The sequence below is a fragment of the Piliocolobus tephrosceles genome, chromosome 6, assembly GCF_002776525.5.
Source record: "Piliocolobus tephrosceles isolate RC106 chromosome 6, ASM277652v3, whole genome shotgun sequence".
In the NCBI taxonomy this organism is placed as follows: domain Eukaryota; kingdom Metazoa; phylum Chordata; class Mammalia; order Primates; family Cercopithecidae; genus Piliocolobus; species Piliocolobus tephrosceles.
In genome coordinates this window covers 7162617-7183957 of record NC_045439.1, presented here as the reverse complement: position 1 = coordinate 7183957, position 21341 = coordinate 7162617, and the positions used below count along the sequence as shown (strand labels likewise).

The following is a 21341-nucleotide window of genomic DNA, read 5'->3' as shown; positions in this document are numbered from 1 at the left end:
AACGTCAACAAGAGGATGGGCAGCTGGGCCCAGCCGGCTTTGCCAGGGAGGCCCAGCACAGGTCTGCATGGGTGGGAGTCTGCCCACTCCAGGGCCCCCACGTGGATTCCCCCATCGCAAGGAGGGCCACGGGACCCTGCAAGCCACCATGAGCCAGGAGCCTGTCAGCCTTCATTGGACTGAACTTCCTAACACACTGACGGGGGCTGTGGCTTAGAATACCCATTACACAGACCAGGAAACTGATGGTGTGACTGCAGAAAACTGCAGGCATCAGCAGCCCCATCCAAACCCCAGCTGTCTGGCCCCAGAACCAGGGTTCTTTCTCTGTAGCCCTGGTTTCTCTAAAACATGGGTTATCCAGGATCAAGGCATCGGGGCATTTAAGAAGACCCCCTGCTTAGGGACTGCAAGCTGTCAGTGTCCTCTCAAGAGGTCAAAGTTAACACTAACACTGCTCGGACCCCTCTGAGCCAACCAAGACTTCATACTAGGTTAGGCCTAGGGCCCAGGGTATTTCTGAGCTGGGGATAGCCTTGGAAGGATGTGGCTGAGGAACCAGTAAACAGTTTCAGCCTCAGATGCTGATGGGAAAGCCATGCTAGATTTAGTGACGTCCCTCAAGGAAGGTCAGGACCTGCCTCCTCCTGGAAGCCTGCCCTAGCCTGAACCTCCCAGCACTGGACACTGCGTTTGATCCTGTCCACACAGGGTCTCAAATCCCTATGCAGGCCTTCCCTGCAGACCACCGAGGGCTCTGGGTCATCCATCGTCATGACAGCCACCTCACTCAGCAGAGATCCACATTCCACTGGGGGAAAACTGAGGCTCAGGGAGATCTGAGACTGGAACCCAGTTGTGTCCCCAAAGCCCGCAATGCTCTGCTTCCCTCTAGGGCTGCAACTGGGTAAGTGACCGTGGGTCCTGGGATCTCTAGAGCAAGGGCCACGTAGTGGGCGGAAGTCTGAGATCCCTGGGCTCAATCCAGCCATTGGAAGTTGCAAAGGCCAAACCCAGGCTCCGGTCCCTGGGTTCTGGGTGAGGCCACGACACAGCCAGCACCATTTATCATGACTGAGAAACCAGCAGAAGCACCTCGAGGCCTGGTAAGGGATGTCCCAGGTGCTGAGGAGCTGACTCTGTCTCCATGATGGGAGGAACAGTTGCAGAGCAGGTAAAAACAGGCATCTGGCCATGCCCTTCTCCTGGAAACATGCAAGGTGGGGCTCAGGCCAGGGTCTGTAAAGGCGATGTCACACACCACGTTTTGCTCCCTGCATAGGGATCAGAGGCTAGGCCGCCCTGGACAGCTTTCCCCAGAGCCTCACTAGGAATTCTGACCTTGTTGAAGTCCACCTGCTCCAGGGGCCAGCTCAACTGAGGCAGGGAAGCGGGGCAGCCGGAAGAGAGGCTTCTAATCCCAAGTTCTGCAGGGCCTCTCTGGGGCTCCCAGAGCACCTTCTACCCTGGGAGAGGTTTCCCCATGGGGCAGCTTAAACCCAGAGCCCTTCCCAAAGGTGCAACTCAAGAAATCTGAAGCTGCTGCAAAAGCCCAAAGTGATGAAAGGAGCCACATACTGCATAATTCCATGGATATGTAATGTGCAGAAGAGGCGAATCCATGGACGCAGAGAGCAGTGGTTGCCAGGGGCTGGGGGGAGCCGGTAGGGGTGGGAGGGGTGGCTAATGGGTATGGAGTTTCTTCGGGGGGTGATGGAAATGCTCGGGACTTAGTCAGGAGTGACGGCTGCACGACATTGTGAACAGATTCAAAACCACTGATTGTACACTTTAAAATGGTCAATTTTACATCCTGTGAATCTTAACTTAAAAAAAAAAAAAAAAACAGCCTCAATACCTGTCCCAGGCTACCTCCCAGCCCCCACCCTTCCTCAGAGGAAGGCTATTTGCCTTTAAAAGCGTAGCTGGGAAATCCAGAAAGCACTTAAGGAGCCCTTGAGACCTGGGGACAGGGTATGCACCCACACACGCACAGAGGAAGCCACCAGCGCTCCCAGGCCTCACAGCCAAAGGACCATATTCAAATTCCTCCTCGGCAGTCTCCTGGCCTCGTGACCGAAGGTGAGTCACTTTCTCAGAGCCTCAGCTCCCTCAATTTTAAAGGAAGAGTCAGGTCAGCCCTGAGCTAGAGCCAGGGATCCAGGAAACACTCACCAAATAGTCACTATCATTCTCTTACTTTTCATTCTGAAACTTTCCCCACTCCCTACGGTCCTTTCCAAGGCATCATCACTGCTCAGCAAAGAAAGCAAGAGGATGTGCTCTGAACACAGCAAATCACCCTACAAAGACCTGCAAGACACTCCTAAAAAAACGCTTTCTTTGGAGGTCTATGCACAAAAAAAAAAAGTCTAAATATAAGGCCCCTAAAATCCCGCTTCTTAGGCTCCAAAACAGGGCAATGATAAATAAGCTCATTCTTGATGCCTTCACGGGTTTAAGCATTCCACAGGGGTCTGTCACCCGTCTCTCTTCTAGAGGGACTTTGCAGATGCTCCGGCTCTGTTCCTCACACATGCGCACTCACCCAGCGAACACGCCCACCGCCAAGGAGCGTGGAGACACAAAAAAGCCTGGAAAAGCCCCAGCCCTGTTTTGGGGGGAATTCGAGCCTTTCCCACCCCTGAAGCCTCTGGGGCGTCCCCTCCCAAATGGGAGGATTACAGATTCCATGTTCAGAGCTAGAGAGAGGTGGTCTGGAATACACTGTGCAGGAGACGTGTATTTTTCTCCCTACTGGTGCCTTTCAGTTGATACATTTTTTTTAAGCTGAGAACTCCTACCGATAGTGCAGAAATGAGTCATAGATCAAGGAAGGAGACAGCCAGGGAGGCAGCGCGCGTGAGTGAGGGACACTGGCAAGGGAACCTGACAGTCCCCGCGCCCCCTCCCCCCATGCCAAGACATTAATTCTCACAAGTCGGAGAAAATTACTATGCATGAATGCAAAAAGCATGATCAGGAGTAATTAACATGGCTTCATATGCAAATTTTATTAATGCAGAAGTACAAAGTCATTATGCAAATGAAACTTACGTCAACTCTCTTGACAAATATTCATCTCTGAGGCTCAAGTTTCTCCCTTTTTATTTATTTATTTATTTATTTTTCTCTCCCCCCCCCCCCCTTTTTCTTGGGGTTTTTTTTTTTTTTTTTTTTTGGTTGGGGGAAGGACAGCGGGGGGAAGGAGGTGGCGCTGGTGGACGCTACAGCGGTGGCAGCAGCAAGCCACAAGGACTGTTTGACAAGTTTGCAAAGTTGTTTTCCAACCAGAGAAATTTATTCTTGCATTGTTGATTTTTTTTTTCTTTTTTTGGTTGTTGGCAGGTACAAGACAGCTCATAGGAGAAGGGGGAAAAAATTAAAAAAATAAAAAAAAGCTCTGGGCAGCAGGCAGCCAATCAAAACGCCAGAGCCTGTAATGAGGGCGATTGATGGCTGTTTGGCTTTTACTGCAGGGTAATGAACTAGAATTCAGTCTGAGGAGGGGGAAAAATATGAATATTCATGAGACTGTGCTCCTGCCTTTGATGATTAAAGAAATTTTTAATATTCAAATAAGCGCTTGCCAAGTGATTAACAAAGAACAAGCACGCAGAAATATGGAAATGGGAGCCGGGAAAGATTTGAGAGGCAAACGCACTGTGCAGGAAAGGCAGCGCCAAATTTCATAAACAAGATAGGCAGATAACCCAATTCACACGCGGGCAAATAAAAATATTTCTTTCTGATCACTTAAATATTTTGCCAGCTACTTTGTCTTAAGGATGATAGAAAAAAATGCTATGTATTAAGAGGGTGGGGGGGAAAGAAATAACATGAAGTCGAATGTCTGGCTCGCATTTCAAAATCATTATCCTGATCCCAGCTCATCTTCTCCCACCCCAACGGGAAATTAGGATTCTTTTTCCGGTTTGCTACAGAGGGAAGATGGAGGAGAAGCCAGCACAGACTTGAAAACCCCAATGCGTGAGATTCAGGCCTGCCTGTTCTGGGTAGGCACAGGCATGAACTGTGGTCATCTGGCACTTCTAGGCTGGTCCAGAGGGAACCTTGATGTCTAGAGGAGAAGGGATGTGACACTGGAGAGCTCAGGCCTCCTGGAGGCTCAGGCCCTGGTCTAAACACAAGGAGAAGATGGTCTTCGGGAGAGCAGGGGCACCTCTTGAGAAGCTGAAAGGGTGCAGAACTTCAGCACAGGGCCTGGCCCGGGGATCTTCAGGGCTGTAAGGAAAAGCCCCTCCACCCATCCCAACGGCTCCAAGAGCTGTCTGCTAAGACTGCAAGCTCATATTTTAACAGCTCCACCATGGGTTCACATTGAAGCACATAATAACAGTATTAGCTGGTAAAATGATACTGCAGTTAAAATACATCTAATTAGCAGCCCATGACATCCATTTTGGCAGTTTCCTATTTGAAAGAAGTGGAGTGCTACCTTAAATGAGACAGGTACTGGGTGTTCACCTGACAAGACCGGCCTTCTCATCATTTGTCTTTCTCTCAATTCCCTTTTTTTGGGGGGGTTGTGGGGGGTGTAGAGGGGGAGTGGCTGAGACAGCAGGAATAGAGAAGAACAATTTTAGGGAGCCTTCTTCGTTTGCTCACTTTCAGAGCTACACAGGTCTTTGGGGGTGGGGGTGACTCAAAAAATAAATTCCTTCACTCCACAGGTATTATTTCATTTCTTTCTTTTTTTTTTTTTTTTTTTAGTTTTTTGTTTTGTTTTGTTTTTTGTTTTTGAGATGGAGTCTCGCTCTGTCGCCCAGGCTGGAGTGCAGCGGCACAATCTCAGCTCACTGCAAGCTCCGCCTCCCAGGTTCACGCCATTCTCCTGCCTCAGCCTCCCGAGTAGCTGGGACTACAGGCGCCGGCCACCACGCTGGCTAATGTTTTGTATTTTTAGTAGAGACGGGGTTTCACCATGTTAGCCAGGATGGTCTCGATCTCCTGACCTTGTGATCTACCCATCTCGGCCTCCCAAAGTTTTTTTTAGCTTTTAATTATGAAGGTCTAGGAACCAGCAATGACTGGAACTTGTTTTCCATTTCACTGTAAATATAGACCAACAATCATCATCATCAAAACGCAGAATGGAAAGGCAAGCATGTAGGTGAACATGCGGGTTACCATGAAAAGCTGCAAGTCTAGGTTGGGTCCCCAAGGCAGGACCAGAGAGGGACTGGGTGTGCCACACGGCGCGGCTCACTGCCCCGGAGCATTTGGGGGACCTAGAAATGCCAGGCAGGGCGACGGGGATCCCCAGGCCCCACCTCCCACTCCTGGATTCTCATTCTCCATCAGACACCACTGTTTTGTCCGGGCACCCGATGACCATTACAGATCTCTAGTTCCTTGCTGCCATGGGTTTTGGTTTGGGGGTGAACGTGTAGGTGTCCTTGGAAAGAAGAGCAACGAAAAGGGAAAATCAGGTCTCACAAGGGTTTGCACAGCTGTGTTTAAAGAGTTCCTTCGGGGTCATTACACAGAAGACATAAAAACAGTTTGAACCTACGTTTGGCCTCTATGCGGGCAGCCAGCTGAAAGACAGCAGTCCTTGCAGGTGGCTGAGGACGGTAAGAATTCAAATGCAGGTGAAAGAGCCTGTCCAGCATCCCTCATCAACCATCTAAGCCCTAACGGACCCAAAGAGGGTCACTGATGGGTGCCAGGCTGCAAGAAGTGAGGTGGGTTCGCCAGGGGCCTCCAGGAACATGAGCAACTTGCTCATCTTTGGGCTTGAGACCACTTCTACCATCAGTTCCACAAATGACCATCCAGAGATCCCCATAGGCCACCCACAACCCTGTGTGGCCACCAGGGTATCGCTCTGCACCCCCCGTGAGAAGGCTCCGCCATGAGGGAGACCAGAAGCACACCTCGGGGAGCACCCCGAGCCAGGCTGCCCCACTCTAAGCTCCTCCTCTTGGAGCACTTCCGAAATCTCGTCTCAGAAAATGGAGAGGCAGAGTATAGGGGTGATTGTGTCCCCCAACGACACTACCGAAACCTTTCTCCTCCTTCCACCAGAGATTGGAAAGGGAACATCCTCCCCGGTAGCTGCCTCTTGCAATTTAGAAGCAGGCACACTTGGGCACACCCCTTCCCCAGGTCCGAAAGCACCTGTTTCATTGACTGCCAACTCCAGTTTCCTCAAGACGCAGGCCGCTGAAATACTCCAGGGCTGCCAATCCCCTTTCTGCACCCTGACCCAAGGACTGGTGAACTTACATCACAAATTCCAGCACCAAGGCCTCTGTGAGGGAGCAGAGGACACTTCAGATGTTGCTGGGGAGGAAGGGCATCCCTCAGCCATCTTCTGTGAACCACGGAGGTGGAAGGGGCTGGCCGTTCCAGCCCCTAAGTGGGCATCTGCAGGGGGTAGGGGGGCACGGTGAGGGACACGCAGCTTGGACTCTTCTTTTGCTTGTCTCTCGGGGAAAATCCTGCAGTGCTCCTAACTACTGAAATGCAATAAACCACAACCACTTGTCCTCCAGCCAGGATGCTCATCCTTCCTTTGCTCCTATGCATCACGGCTTCAGGACACAGATACAAAAATGAATATAACTCCTCCGGGTGACCTCAGGCAGGCAGGGTCCACCAAACTGGGGCCCGCCATCCTGGAATGGGCAGACCTGAGGACAACAGAAGGTGAAGCCATGTGTCGCACTGGTTGGAAAAATGTGTGCATGCACATCTATTACCTATAAGAGAGGTTCTATATACATATACATATGCACATACACACACAAACACTCATCTATCAGCAATGTGGACATGTTAAGATGTCTTGCGTGCACCCAACCAGAGTCCATAGACGCCAAGGACAAATTGCAACTGAGAGATTCTCGAAATCTCACCAGCAACATCAGCCAGTCAATACCTAACAGAGGAATTGCCCCTTTTCCTCCCAATTTAGGTATTCTTATCAGAGATGCGGTAGCTGCTTCAACCTTCAGCAGTCTCTGCTTTCTAAGACAATTTAATTCAAGATCCTTCAGTAATTTTCTCTCCGGTTGCGTCCAGAGCCACAAACAGTATCCTACATGTCATCTGCATGAAGCATAACTCGACAAGGAGTGAGGGCAGGCTGCAAACCAAAGTAAAGTTGATAGATAAATCATTTGGATTCCAAGCATAAAGAATGCAGGATTTAGGGCTGGGACCCTGTAGCCCTTTCCCAGACAGAACTTAGGGGCCAGACTCCAATGACAAGCTTGGCCAGGCATCCCTCAGATATGTTCCTATTTCTTCATTAATTTAGAGCTGGGGGTGGGAGTGGAAATACACAGTTAAGGTAGAAGTCACATGTCACACAAGGCAAAAACCAGGAAACTCATCTTCAGATTGGGTGCCTACAGTGACTTTAAACTAAGAACATCTTTTTCTATCCCCTCAGCATCCACTGTGCCTGACCTTTGAGGAATGACCCGGAAAACACTGAATCCTGACGCGTGTTAAGAATGTCGCCCTCTATAAAACATGTTTACAAACTGGGGAGTTCAGGAAGTTGTGGTTCCAAGGTCCCACAAACTCCAGTGCTGGCTTTTGCTCAATGGCCATGCACAGACAGTGCAATGGAATGAACAGGAGGAGGAAGGCTAAGCTGCGAGAATCCCGGAGAATTAAGAATGAAAATAAACAGCATGGCCAATAAAAAGAACATAAAGAAAACGGAGTGCCCAGCAAGGAGGTTATTGGGATGACTCAAGCCCAAAGCAGCCAAAAAAGGGAGCAGAAATTTCAGGTGCAGATGGAGTCATGGATATGAGGAATGTAAGCATCATCGACCTTTTTAAGATCAGACCATAAAACTCTACCTGAGCAATAAGGGAACAGACAACCACAGGGCCAGCAGGGTTTCTTGTTTCAGATGGAACAGAAATAAACTTGGTTAGTAGAAGGTTAAAAAGAAGGAAGGAAGGAAGGAAGGAAGGAAGGAAGGAAGGAAGGAAGGAAGGAAGGAAGGAAGGAAGGGGAAAGAAAGAGAAAGAACGAAAGAAAGAAAGAAAGAAAGAAAGAAAGAAAGAAAGAAAGAAAGAAAGAAAGAAAGAGAAAGAGAGAGAGAGAGAAAGAAAGAAGGAAGGAAAGAAAGAAAGGAAGAAAGAAGGAAGGAAGGAAGGAAGAAATCAAATTGCAAAAAGGAGGACCCTGCTATAGTTTAAATGCACATTTTGTTTTGGGTTGCATTTAATAGAATTATAGGCAATTGATTTCTACTATTGTAATAAAAAAAAAAATCCAGCTCTCCCCTGGATTTTGTTGATGATTAAATCTCTTTTTTCCCTTTCATTTCTTTTCCCCTTTTCCTAATGGACTTACAGAATACTGAGGTTCAGTGCTTTGCATTACATAAGAACAAAATCTTTCTATGGCCTCTTTATGTTCCTAAGCCAAGTCTGAAATGTCACTGACTAAAAAATTGAACAGGCCTGTAATTACTTTCAACAAAGTAGTTCCTTTAACTGCATTTTCTGTAGGTAGATGGCATTTAATATACATATTGTAAGCCTTCTTTTCAGCACAGGTAACATTTGATGACAAAAATCACAAATTTTCCTCTAAGGGAGCAGTCTGACAGCCACCTCCTTACTTATTTTTTGATGTGAAATCCGTTTTCATCTCCTAACACACTAGCGGTGACGTGCAATGTGTGCACAACAAAATTTGTAAAAATTAACACTTCGCGGGATTAATTTAATAAAGATTGTTAGCACATTAACACTAGTAACATTGCTCCTTCCGATTCATCCAGCCACGCTCAAGACGCCGCTGTAACAGAGGTTTACATTCAGCTGAGGTTTATACCGCTATTTAATGTAATTAAAGAAACCGGCAGCGCAGTCCTCAATGGAAATATCATTTCTATTGCAGAGTATTCCCATTAGAAATTGGGGGAAATCAGAGCACGCTGACTTTGATTTTGTTGTAATTTTATTTTTCCTCGGCTGTCTTTGAAACAGAGCTGATGTGCTGGACCTCAGACAGAATTTACTGCAGAAACTCTGCAAAGATTCCGCGATAAGACAAGCCTCTTCTCCCTACAGGAGTGCCCAGTATTTATATGCCACTTACTTGGTTTTGAAACTGTTTTTTTATTGTTTTTTTAAAATCTACAGCCTCTGTTAGGCTGTAATTACCCAGGAAGTTCTCTGCCCAGCACCCCATCCTGAAATATACCCCAAAACAACATGGTAGATAAGAGCCCAGAGGCGGGGAGGCCTCCGGGGCCAGGCTCACACATAAGCAATCATAGTGTAGCTAGGATCCCAACGAGCTCCAGTTCCTGATCGGGGCGAGAATCTAGCTGTCATCTCAGAGGAAGAAGGCAGCAAGCATCGCTCAGGAGGCCTCAGAGACTAAACAGACACAAAACCCAAAAGAAAAAGAAAAAAAAAAAAATCTTCGCACCACATCACCAAAATGGCAGAGAAAATTAAGTCTTGGGGCTGAGACGAAGGGAACCTGACTCAGCTCCTCCGCCTCTGACAGCTGCCTCCTGCCCTTGGAGCGGCCAAGTGCAAACAAAAATGAGACCTTTCTTCTCTAAACCTGCTGTCCCTGTGCTGCAGGGGTGACCACGTCGCTTTTTTCCCCTTCCCTAAGTGCATTTTAATATCCTTATTCTACATCCTAATTTCTTTGAAAAAAAATCAGTGTCACTAAAAAAACGTCACTCTGTTTTGCAAAATCCAGCAGCTTCCTTGGCAGCGAGAAAGGCTGGCTGGCATTATCCCCTCATTTGACAAAACTACTATTTCTGGGCATGTGCTCAAAAGCAGGTAGGAAGCAAATGCTGAGAAATAAGGAAGTAAAAACAGCCAACAGATTTTTCACTACCGAGAACGCCAAGCGTAAACATGATTTATTTAGCTGTGTTTAACGTGTCTGTCCTCCACTCAACTACAAGCCCACTTGGGTTTAAGGAAAGGGTGGATAGAAAGGGACAGGAAAAGGGGAGCGGGGAGGACATCAGGGGAGAGGGAGCAGGGGCAGGCGGCGCTGAAGGGAGACTTCCTAAACGGTTCGGTTCAGAGTTTTAGGACAAGAATCCTCTACCCCAAAATACATGCGTGTGTCAAAAGAAGGCAGCACTAATCTGCTGGTTAATTAACGAGCTGCCACTAACAAAAGATGGAAGACCCAGTTCAGACAGATAGTATTTACATGGGCGTTGCGTGATCTTGTCCCCCTGCTTCCCTACCTTTTCTCGCAAACCATGTGGGCTGGGTACAGCCACAGGCGGAGGGGCCCGTCAGGTTGGGTTACGAGTCCAGCCGTGGAGAGGGGAATATCACTACCTTCCTTGCCCAGCCTTGCATGCCCACGTGGAATGTACTTAGATCTGTATTCAATTAAGAAGCACCAGACAGTTCCTGGCTCCAAGTCTGCACCATCGCAGACTCCGGGTATCTGCCGTTCCCCACTCCAGCCCCAATGCCAGTGAACAGGGGCTGGGTCAAGGCCCCCATGGAGAAAGGAGAAGACCACACTCTCCCCCCCCACCCCACAACTCCATCCCGAAGTCTTGGCCCAGCCAGGATGAACAAACCAAATACATAAAGAAAGCTTCTGCATTTCCTAACTAACAAGGCTAATCCAGAGGTTTTGGGCCCTGCCAGAGGTTATTTTATTAAAAATCTAATTCAAGTCATCCAGCTTTAGCTGGGAAAAAGAAACCAGGCCTCTTCCAAAGAAAAGCAACAACCAAAAAGTAAAATGGAGTCCCAACAGGACACTTAGGCCCTCTGGCTTCCCTAGTGAAGGTACCATTTCATAGCAGCTAGCTATGCGCTCCATGGGGATGAGTACCAATTTTTGTTAGCTCTGAGAGGCAGTGAGAATTTCCTCACCGGTCCACTTTGAGTTCCTTCCTCACTGGCACCTAGCAAGACTGTGCATTTAAAGACTGCTTGCTGTATGCATTCCTCCCCAATCCAAGTCCGTATGTTCCCTGTCCAGCTCCTCTCCTTCTGGGGCCTGGGACCAAATATCAGGAAAAACACCTTTTCTGGGGTATTCGGGTTAAGGGCAACAGTGACACTACTCAGTGACAAGATTCTGAATCACGTGACAATCCCAACAATAACAAGGAGCTGGGGTGGGGGAACAGTCCTCTAAAATGAATAGGGAGGGGGGGAGTTTCCTATTGGTATTCAGTTACTAAATTGAAAACCCAAGCACCCCCCTCCCCACATAAACCTCCTCCCAAAGCCCCTAATTCTTCCTTCTTGCAGTAAAAACTTACACCCTCTACAAGTAGCTATTTGATTCCTTTCCCTTTTGCAAATCAGTCACCCTGCCCCCATGGACTGAACAATAACAGTTCTCCATTTTTATGATGTCTTTGAAATCAGCAATTGCTTCACTCCTACAAAATCCTAAAATGTACAAAAATCCTAAAATGTACGGGTTTGTTTTCATATCTGAACAGGGACAGGGAAGTAAACAATTGGCTAGCCCCATTTTATAGATGAAGAAACTAACAGATGAACTGGTTTGCCCTGGGCTGTTTAGGAAGTAAATGTATTTGAGACTACCCGACACCACAGGCCAACCTCTAGATTCTGCTGCTTTAACAGTGAGACGGCCCCTGACGCTCCATCAACAACAAATATTATTGAACCTCTAAGCAGGACTCAGGTGCCACTCTGGAAGCCATCCTTGTAGGAAATCCTATACGAAAATCTAGATTTCTCAGAGCAATAAAATTGAAGATGCTTAACACAGCACCTCCGAAGGAGGCTTCTCCAGGATCCCTTTGGCTACCAATTGCACTGGTATTTCAACATGATCCAGCTGACAGAACCCCCGATTTCCAGGCAAATCTCCCACACATTGCTCCTAAAAAAAAAAAAAGAAAAAAAAAGCAAGGCAAGTACCCTACAGACACATGGCAGGGCTCGGAACCACACACCGCAGGGCAGCCCACCCTGCCACTCAGGCGCAGAAAGTGTGTGCCCTGCAAAGACGCCAGAGCACCCTGGGGGCTACCAGTTTTCCTCGAGGAAGATCCTGAACAAGAGCCTTCCAACACACTGTCCAAGCCTTAGCCCAAACCTAGAGGGAGAAATCACGCATAATTCTGATCACTGTTGAGCCGTCAAAATAAAGAAAAGGAAAATGAAAAGTCAGCCTCCCCGTCAGTGTACCAGCCAATACTTCAGCCAACCACAGGTTACCTGTCTTTCAAGCAAAACATGAACAATTACCCGCCCCTCCCAACATACACACCCCTGGTCTCCAAAAATCCTAAAATGTACATCCCTTTAAATGAACTGCAGAGACCTAGGATGGGGCCCCTCAAACACACACACAAAATTAGCGTTTCATCTTTCTTTCTGTAAAGGAATCCGGTAACATAAATACTAATCAAACACGAGAATCTGCCAGTTCGTTTTGGACCATTATGAGTGCTGGATTGTGATCTTTACCCGTATTTACAGATATTCAAAGGCGGATTCTATCTTGTTAGAACTGTTATAAATGGACGTCTGAGAAATCAGCGAGCAAGTTCAGACAGATACGAAAACCTCCCTGTCCAGGACTGGCAGTAGCTTTGAGCTCCCAAGTGTTGAATTTGTTACCTTTTCCGGAGGCCTTTCAAAAAATAAATTGACAAATGCCTTCAGATTCCTCCACCAGAAAAGCTGGCTGCTCAAAGTTCGGGTTAGCTAAATCTGAGATTTTAAAATCAACTCTTACTCAAAACGCCATGATGGTGCCGTTTACACAATACTTTAGCCTTGAGAGCACAGCAAGTGTAATATACTGTTTCATATTATAAGTATATATGTATATGCATATTTTTAAAACTACCTTGACTCTTATTATAGCAAATCTATTCTGCCTGGTTCAGATTTATTTCTGAAAAATGGAAAATAGAGATGTGGCACCAATCCTAGCCTGGAAAAGCTGTCACAGTGAAGGTAAACTTTTAATCGGCTACAGGCGAACAGCAGACAATTTTATTTCCAGAGTAACAACTTTGGGAAAATGTTTGAACATTTTCTTAAGAGCATTGTGGTGGACAGGCTGGGCGTCCAACCACTGCTTTTCTGGACCTGTAAGGGCCCGATGAAGTGCTTTAAACAATTGGAGGTCAATTTTTAAGACACAAAACTAGAGACTCCTAGCAAGGTGACGATTTGCATACAAATACTTGTCGGAAGGGGTTATCCTAAGAGAAGTCAGGCAGGAAGGAGGACTGACATTAAGTCCCTGTGATTCCAGGAGCTTCCGCGTCCCACTCTAGTGGAGGGTTCCATTCCCACACAACTGGGAAAACACTTTTGTCCTTGAGAAAAGCGGGTTTACTCTCCTCCCACTCGGGAAGAAAATAAGGTCCCCACCAAATCCCCACTTTGAGATGGGGCTGTTGCCCCTGAATGATCACATTTTTGTGCCAGGGAACTCCCGGGGGCTCCTTCCGTCCCGGCCTCACCTGGATCCCGGGAACCGCCCGCTCTGTCCCGCCAAGGTGGGCTGAGGAAGACGGTGCCACTCATCAGGGCAATGGCGGCGGGCGGAAGAGAGATCCCCGTGCGCCCCCAGCACCCGGGAAGAATGCCACCCGGCGAGGCGACCTGACCGGCGCGGAGCGGTTTCGGGGAGGGGACCACTTCCACATTCCCCATGCCCGGGAAGGTCACGACCCACCCGGGAGAGCGCCCAAGGGCCAGAGAGGAGGCGACTGGTGGAGGAGGGGCGGCCCCGTGCGCACAAAGGGGCCCGGGGCCGGCTGGCTCCCCGCCCTTGACCTTGGGTCTCCGCCTCCATCCATCTCCGCCGGCTGCCAGGGAAGGGGGCTGGCCCGAGGCCAGGGGCGTGCTCGCAGGGCTGCTGCTGGGCTGGGGACCGACAGGGGGCCGACAGGGGGCGGGGGAAAAGGGGCCAGGAAAAAAGACTCCAGGACTGCAGAGTGCTCCGAGGAAACCTGCATTCCACCTCCTCCGAGAGCCGGTCTCGAGGCGGCTGCGATTCACTGCATGCCCCCGCCCCCCAAAGCAAAAGTTGCACGGATGCACGAGGGAAACCTCTCCCAAAGCTAGCCCTTCGACTCGCCCACCCCCCGCCTTCCTCGGACCCAGGCCGAGTGGGGGAGGGGAGTGTCAGGGGAGGAAGAAAAGAGCGCGCCTTCCCAGGGAGGCCAGACGCGGGCTGGGTCAGCTGCGCCTCCGCCCGCCCTCGCCGCCCAGCTCAGGCAGCTGCTCCATTAAGCCCCCGAATTATGCATGGACCTTGAGCCCTCTCGGCCCTCCCGCCCCACCAAGGCACAATCAACTTGCGCAGCGGGGCCGGGTCAGAGAGAGAGGGAAGGAGGTGGACGATGGGCGCAAGGCTGTGGGCGAATCAGAGGCCGGCGGCCAGGCGGGGGCCAGGCGCGCCCGAAGGCCTCAGAGCAGTGCCGAGGAGCCTCCCGACCGGGCCAGGGCCAGCCGGGAAAGGGGCAACGGTCACAGGGGAGGCCCCCGCGCAGTTTTGAAGTTGCCAAAGTGTCCGCGCCGTGCCGGGTGCGGGGTCCGGGAGATGCAGCTGCCCCCGCGGAGCTCTGCGCCCCTGGCCTCGGGGAAGGCCATTGTGTTCTCCGGTGTGGCAATGAAAGGGGCTGTGGACCCCAACCACTGAACCCTCGGAGGGCCTGAGTCCCCCGCGGGCAGGGCGGGGGGAGGCCGTCTCACGGGCGGCGGAGGGGATGGGTATGAGTTGCTCGGGATAGGCACCGTCGCGGGGAGGGGAGGAGGCCAAGCTTGAGGAGGGGCTGCTGAAGATGGAAGGAAGCGAAAGGAGACTTGTAAGTTGCAATCGTCGGGGAAACCGGAAAATTGCAGTAGTGGGGAGGCAGGTGGCGCCCAGAGGTTCAGAAGCAGAATTAGGAGGACTTCGATGTTCACCCCGCAGACGGCGACCCAGGCTCCAGAGGACTCCGCAGCCTGGGGCCTCGCGTCCCGCCTCTCCGCAACACGCTGTTTTCAGCGTTCCAGACCACCGCGCTGCAGTCTACGCTGCCCTGACGCTGGAGTGTGGACCTTGTTTTGCTCCTCGGGGCCGTCTGTTTCTGGAAATTACTTCTCTCTCTCTTTCCCCGTCTCCCCAAAGCAAAGGCCAGGTCAGGAAAATTACATACTTCGTTTTCCCAACAAATAAAGTCGTCTAGTTTGCAGGGAAAGTTTTACAAGCCAATGATGCAGAGAGAAGACCACACTGTTTAGCTTTCTTAATTGGCTGGCTTTGAACTTGAGGTGGGAGGAGAAAAGAACCAGCTCCAGCCCCAGGAAAACTCAGTTTTTAGCCAGCTGCTGAAGGTGGGAAGGAGTCGCTGAAGGTTTGTCCCATTTTCTCCTGAACAGAGAAGAATTCAGACAGTTGCTGTCTCCCTGAGCCCAGGACAGCCAGTCTCTGCCCTCAAACCCCAAGGGAGGAGCCTGGAATCCCTGGTTGGCTGGCTACACTCTTCAGAAGGTGTGTGTGCTCTGCCCTGAAAAAAGGCTTTGAAATAAAGCCACCTTCTCCACTCCTTTCCAGGATGCCTTTGGCACCTGCATTCGTCAGGAGGTAGACCGCTGTTTTCTGGACACTCTTGTGGTTTGGACGGATGGCTTCATCTGTGCCATATCACTAGAGGCAAAGCCTAGGCACTGGGGCTACCAGCCCCTAGGGCTCTGTGCCTCTGGATTCATCGTGAGTAGACTCTGACCCACGCACCTGTATGCCTGCACCTTTGAGGTTGTGTCTACACCCGCAACCTGAAGGCCATGGAAGCTGCCCAGGCTCTCAGCCCCCAGGGCAGGGGATGGGGGAAAACAGCCCTGATCAAACATTGCCTTGGCTTAGAGACCAAGCAGGCTGTCCTGGCCTGGGGGGGGGCTCACCCTGCCCTTGGCTGGTGCATCTGAATAGCTGTCTTCTCTCCACACCAGGAGTGGGGGAGTCTGACTTTTCACCTCCAGCAAAAAGGCTATTTTGTTACTATTTTTCCACCCAGAGAAGCCTGTGGTCCCAGCTTCCCAGCTGTCTGAGCAGCCAGGGGCAGATGCTTTCCCAGACCTGGGGCTCATCAAGAGTTCCCACCGCCCTCCCTCCCTGCTCTCCTCTCCCAACCCTCAGCACAGATTCCTCCTTTCCGAGACACCCCAGGGCTCTCCAGACCAAATCCAGCAGACCAGCAAGAAGGCATCAAGAAAACTTTAAAAAATAAATAAAATGAAGCCTAGGGTGCCTTGCTTTCTCCAGCAAGGCCTCTTCTTCCCTGGGTCCAGTTCAAGGCTCACAAGTAGTGATCACACCCTGCCCTCAGGAGGCTCCCACTCCCTGTGTGCCCAGAGGTCACTGGCCACCCCCAGCAGGCTCTGGGCCACGGTGGGTCCAGATCTTGCAGGGCCCAAGGTTTATACAATTCAGGGTACACTCATCACAAAGAAAAGAATGCCAAACCACACAGGGACATTAGGGACAGGGCCTGGTCACACGAGGGGCTCTGAGCTTGAACTGTTAACCTCACAGTGAGTGGACCAAATTCTCCCAGACGGATCTTCATAGCCTGGGGCAGAAAGACCTAAGCTTTCAATCTAACAGTTTTCATTTTCACCACCAATTTCTTCAGAGAAAACTGACTCCTAAGTCTCGTTAATGTGAAAAATGAGGAACGTTGGGGAAACTACTAGGTGGGAAAGGAATCGAGCTGGGAAATCCGTGACCTTCTGCCTGGCTCTTGCAGCTGTTAGAAACCACTGGTGACTCCATCTCACATTTCAGCCCAGCGGGCTCAGCCCCAGAGATGGGGAAGATCTGTCTGCTCAAGGTCACACAGCACGCCAGCCACAGTAGGATGCCATTCTAGGTCTCAGGCCAAAGTCCACTGTGCCTGCCTCTCCCCACTCTGGACTCAACAGGGCCACTTGCCTATAACTCATGATGAGGAGGGAGCCAGCTCCTCCCAAAATGCAGTCAACATGCAACTACAGATATGTGCAGGACAGGTGGGTGCCCGCTGTCTTGGTTCTTTCACCCCACTCTGGAACCCAAGTCCCATCACCAAGATTCGACCTCAGAGTGGGAATCACTCATTGCCCAGCCAGGAGCAGAAAGGGCCTGCACCAGCCACTGTTCAAGAACACGGGATCCCACGAGGCCTGGGCTCCTGGGACACGACCCAGTGAAGACCCGGGGCCTCCCTGGGAAGTCAGGATCCTATCTTCTTTTCTTTATTTTAATTTTAATTTTAAGTTCTGGTGTACAGGTGCAAGATGTGCAGGTTTGTTACATAGGTAAACGTGTGCCATGGTGGTTTGCTGCACCTATCAACCCATCACCTAGGTATTAAGCCCAGCATGCATTAGCTATTTTTCTTAATGCTCTCCCTCCCAGGGGCCTAGTCTCTAGGCACAACTGAGCCGGTGACTCACAGGACAACTGTGCAAGGCACCTCTCTATGACTCAGTTGCCTCATCTGCAAAATGAAAGTAATATCTGATTTACCACCCTCGTGGGACAGAGACGGTGGATGGGAATGCAGGCACACTTATGACCACAGTGAAGAGCATAACTGCCAGAGTTAACACCCTGGGACCTTACTCACCGCTGTGTGACTTTGGGTAAATAACTTAACATCTCTGGGCTTCAGTTTCCTCTTCTCTAAAGTAGGGCCGATATTAGTATATCATAAGGTCATAGGGAGTATTACACCAGTTAGTATCTACAGAGTCTTTAGAATAGTGTCTGGCACACAGTAAGATCTAGTAAGTATGAGTTAAATTCAACATCAGGCTGGGTGCGGTGGCTCGTGCCTGTAATCCCAACAGTCTGGGAGGTCGAGGCAGGCGGATCACCTGAGGACAGGAGTTTGAGACCAGCCTGGCCAACATGGCAAAACTCCATCTCACTAAAAATACAAAAATTGGCCAGGCAGGCGTCTGTAATCCCAACTACTCAGGAGGCTGAGGCAGGGGAATCCCTTTTTTTTTTTTTTTTAATTCTTTTTTTTTTTTTTTGAGATGGAGTCTCCCTCTGTCGCCCAGGCTGGGGTGCAGCGGCATGATCTCGGCTCACTGCAAGCTCCGCCTCCCGGGTTCACACCATTCTCCTGCCTCAGCCTCCCGAGGACCTGGGACTACAGTCGCCCACCACCACGCCTGGCTAATGTTTTGTATTTTTAGTAGAGACGGGGTTTCACCGTGCTAGCCAGGATGGTCTCAATCACCTGACCTCGTGATCCCCCCGCCTCGGCCTCCCAAAGTGCTGGGATTACAGGCCTGAGCCACCGTGCCCCGCAGGACAATCTCTCGAACCTGGGAGTCAGAGGTTTCAGTGAGCTGAGATCGCGCCATTGCACTCCAGCCTAGGCAACAGAGCGAGACTTTGTCTCAAAAATAAATACATAAATTTTACATGAAATTATGAAAAACTCAATCTCTTTGTTTCCTCAGTGAAAAGATGACCCCAAAGAGACGGGGTGCCAGCCAGCCAGCCTTATTTCTATAGATTATCAGCAGAACCCACTCCTAACAGATTCTAGACCTGGTGGTTAATGCATTAGCCAAGCATGAAAATGAGCAACAACCACCCAAAAAAGCTGTCAAATGCCTGATTAAAAAACTTTAGTCAATTACTAACCATTTACTGTCAAATAGACAAACTAAGAATAATAATATTAACTCAGGCTGAATGTTGGTTAAGTTCGCCCCTTGGGAGCCCAGCTGCCTTTCTCTCTTTTTCTTACCTTATCTCTCTCTCCTGTTTCCTGAATTACTGCTGGAAGTATGGAACCACGTACATTATAAATAAGGCCTCAAACCTTAAGAGGAGAAAAAAAAAAAAAACCACCCATTTATGTGACCAGTATGGTCTCTTTTTTTTAATCCAATAAAACTTTCAACTACAATTGGGGCTGCCGTCACCTGTTTTAGCTGCACACACTCTTGACGTTGGTTTGCACAGTTCACATGGCAGGTGGGTCTGCCGTCTCCCTGGAAGGCCAGTGGGACACGAAGGGCTCACCCCCTTTCTCAGCTGAGGAAACTGGGACTCCACCAGGGGAGATGGCCTCAAGCTACAGGGCTGGGCACCCTGGGATGGCAAAAAGTCACCTGTCCTGACTCAAGGTAATTGGGGTCTGGACTCAGCTCTGCCAGTAACTAGTTACGTAAGCTCAGGCAAGTTACTGAGCAGGTGAAAAGGGAAGAGTTGGCAGCAAGGTCCTTCCGGGAGGCTAGGAAGCCAGACCCTTCTTCTGGATCCCACCGGCAGGATGTGCATTATTAACAACAGCTAAAACCCACAGGAACCTGTTCTATGTATACCTTGTCTGAATCAAACCTTATAACAAGCCCAAAACACAAGGAGTGTATCTCCAGTTATAGGGACCAAGACCTGGGGAGGCGAACAGTTGGCTGACAGTCACATAGCAAGTCCCTGGCAAAACCACAATTTCACAAAATAAAACAAATAATTTGTATGTATGGGGGAAAAGTCTATACAATAGTGAATATAAAATAAAAGAAATAATTGTATATATGGAAAAAAATCTAAAATTCCGGCCCAGGTGCACCTGAATTTACATTGGACTGCGTTCTTTGTCATCACTGATCTCTCCAGTGCCCTCATTAGGAAGTACAGGACAGTATACACAAAAGCCACAGACTGCAGGTCACAGTCCCTGGGAATCTGAGGACTCCTGGCTGTGTCTACAGGGTCCTATCTGGGATGGACTCCAAAGACCATTTTGGATGGGGTCAGAGGTAGTGCCTGTCATCAAGGCCCTACCAGCCAGACAGACAAGAGTTAGAATACCCATCCCCAAAATCCTCCACACCCCTTGCTATCCAAGGAAAGCAGACAGACCCAGGTCTGACTCTGCTTTGCTGTGCGACCTTCAGCAACTCCCTTAACCTCTCTGAGTGCCAATTCAAAGTGGGGTTAGAAATATATATTTCAAGGTTGGAGAATTAAGTGAGATAACCCAAGAAAAGGATCTAGCACAATGAGGGATACCAGGTAGCGCCCCCTCTTCCCCACCACCCACCAGCCCAGCCCGAACTCTGCCCTGTTCAGCCATCCCAACACCCAGACCCCAGCCTGAGCCCAGGGCCATGTCCCTCAGACAGAACACCGCACTATTCCTCGGTGCAGACAGAACTAATAATTAGCTGTCACGATTTAATAATAAAAAAAGATAATCCATGCCACCACACACATGGATTTAACTCATCTTAATTTGAAGGGAAAATAACAACTCTAAATAGATCAAGCATAAGTTTTTGAAGGCGACCTGCAAGTGGGGTTTATCTCCAGTTTCCAGCACAAGCAAGTGATTTAGTTTCTCTCACTGGCCAAGCTACTATTTTTTTTCACGTTTATTTTATTTATTTTTAAAAGTCTGGAGAGAACATTCTCAAAGCAGCATGTAAATCCCTGGGCTCATCAGAAGTCCTTTCCTCTGACACGTTTTGCTTAGCAACGGGTCACTGGGACCCCAAACCAAACCCTATCTATGCCCCATCTGCTAAGAGAATCTCCCAGGTACATCCCAGGTCCTCCCTGGGTTACAGATGAGGACATATCAAGTGGGCAGGGGCATTGCAGCCAGGGCTGCCTGCCACCTCCAAGCCCAGGGGAATCTGCCACCTCCTGTCACCTGCTGCCTATCTCCACACTTCTCCAGAAAACTGACAGTTGGGACTTGCAGAGTTAGGGAGGCAGGCTTATGAGTGACAGCTGATAGTTAATTCCTCCCTCTGTAGCTTCATTTGGTTATGGAAGGGCTGATAACAGGCAAAACCAAATTCGTGGTGATCAAGCACCTCCCCTTCAGCGACTATCAAGTGGGAATTATACAGAGGAACCTGTAAGGAAATCACCGTGAGAGCAATCCCAGGTAGGTGATCATGGTTTTGACCAAGGAAAGCACGCACTCGGCATGCTGCCAAGCAGGGTCCACGCTTCCCTGTGCTTGGCTTTCTAGAAGCATCTACTTCTCCATCATCTGCCTCAGGCCCAACCTGTGCCAGGTGGGTGCTTCCTCATTTCATCCTCAGCATAACCCAAACGGAGGTGCAGACGAGGAAACCAGGCCCCAGAAAAGTGAAGTGACTCACACAGGTGGCCAGCAGTGAGTGATGGGGCTGGGATTCGACCCGGGAGATGCCAAAGCCTGTGCTCCCTCACCCTGAAACCCCCCGCCAGCTCCCCAGAGTGCACCGCCAGCGAAGAGATCCTCAAGGGACAGTCACCTACCAACAGGCAGAATGGAGGGGAGAGAGTCTCCCCCGTGCCGACACTGCCTGTGATGGCGGATTTAGTCCCACAACCCAGTGGTTGTT

At 49.8% G+C, this 21341-nt stretch overlaps 1 protein-coding gene across 6 annotated transcripts in view; it reads right to left on the bottom strand.

The window, feature by feature from the left end:
* The window catches only part of BCL11B (BAF chromatin remodeling complex subunit BCL11B), a 103106-nt gene that overhangs the window by 62968 nt on the left and 18797 nt on the right, over positions 1-21341 (bottom strand). The window lies entirely within an intron of this gene.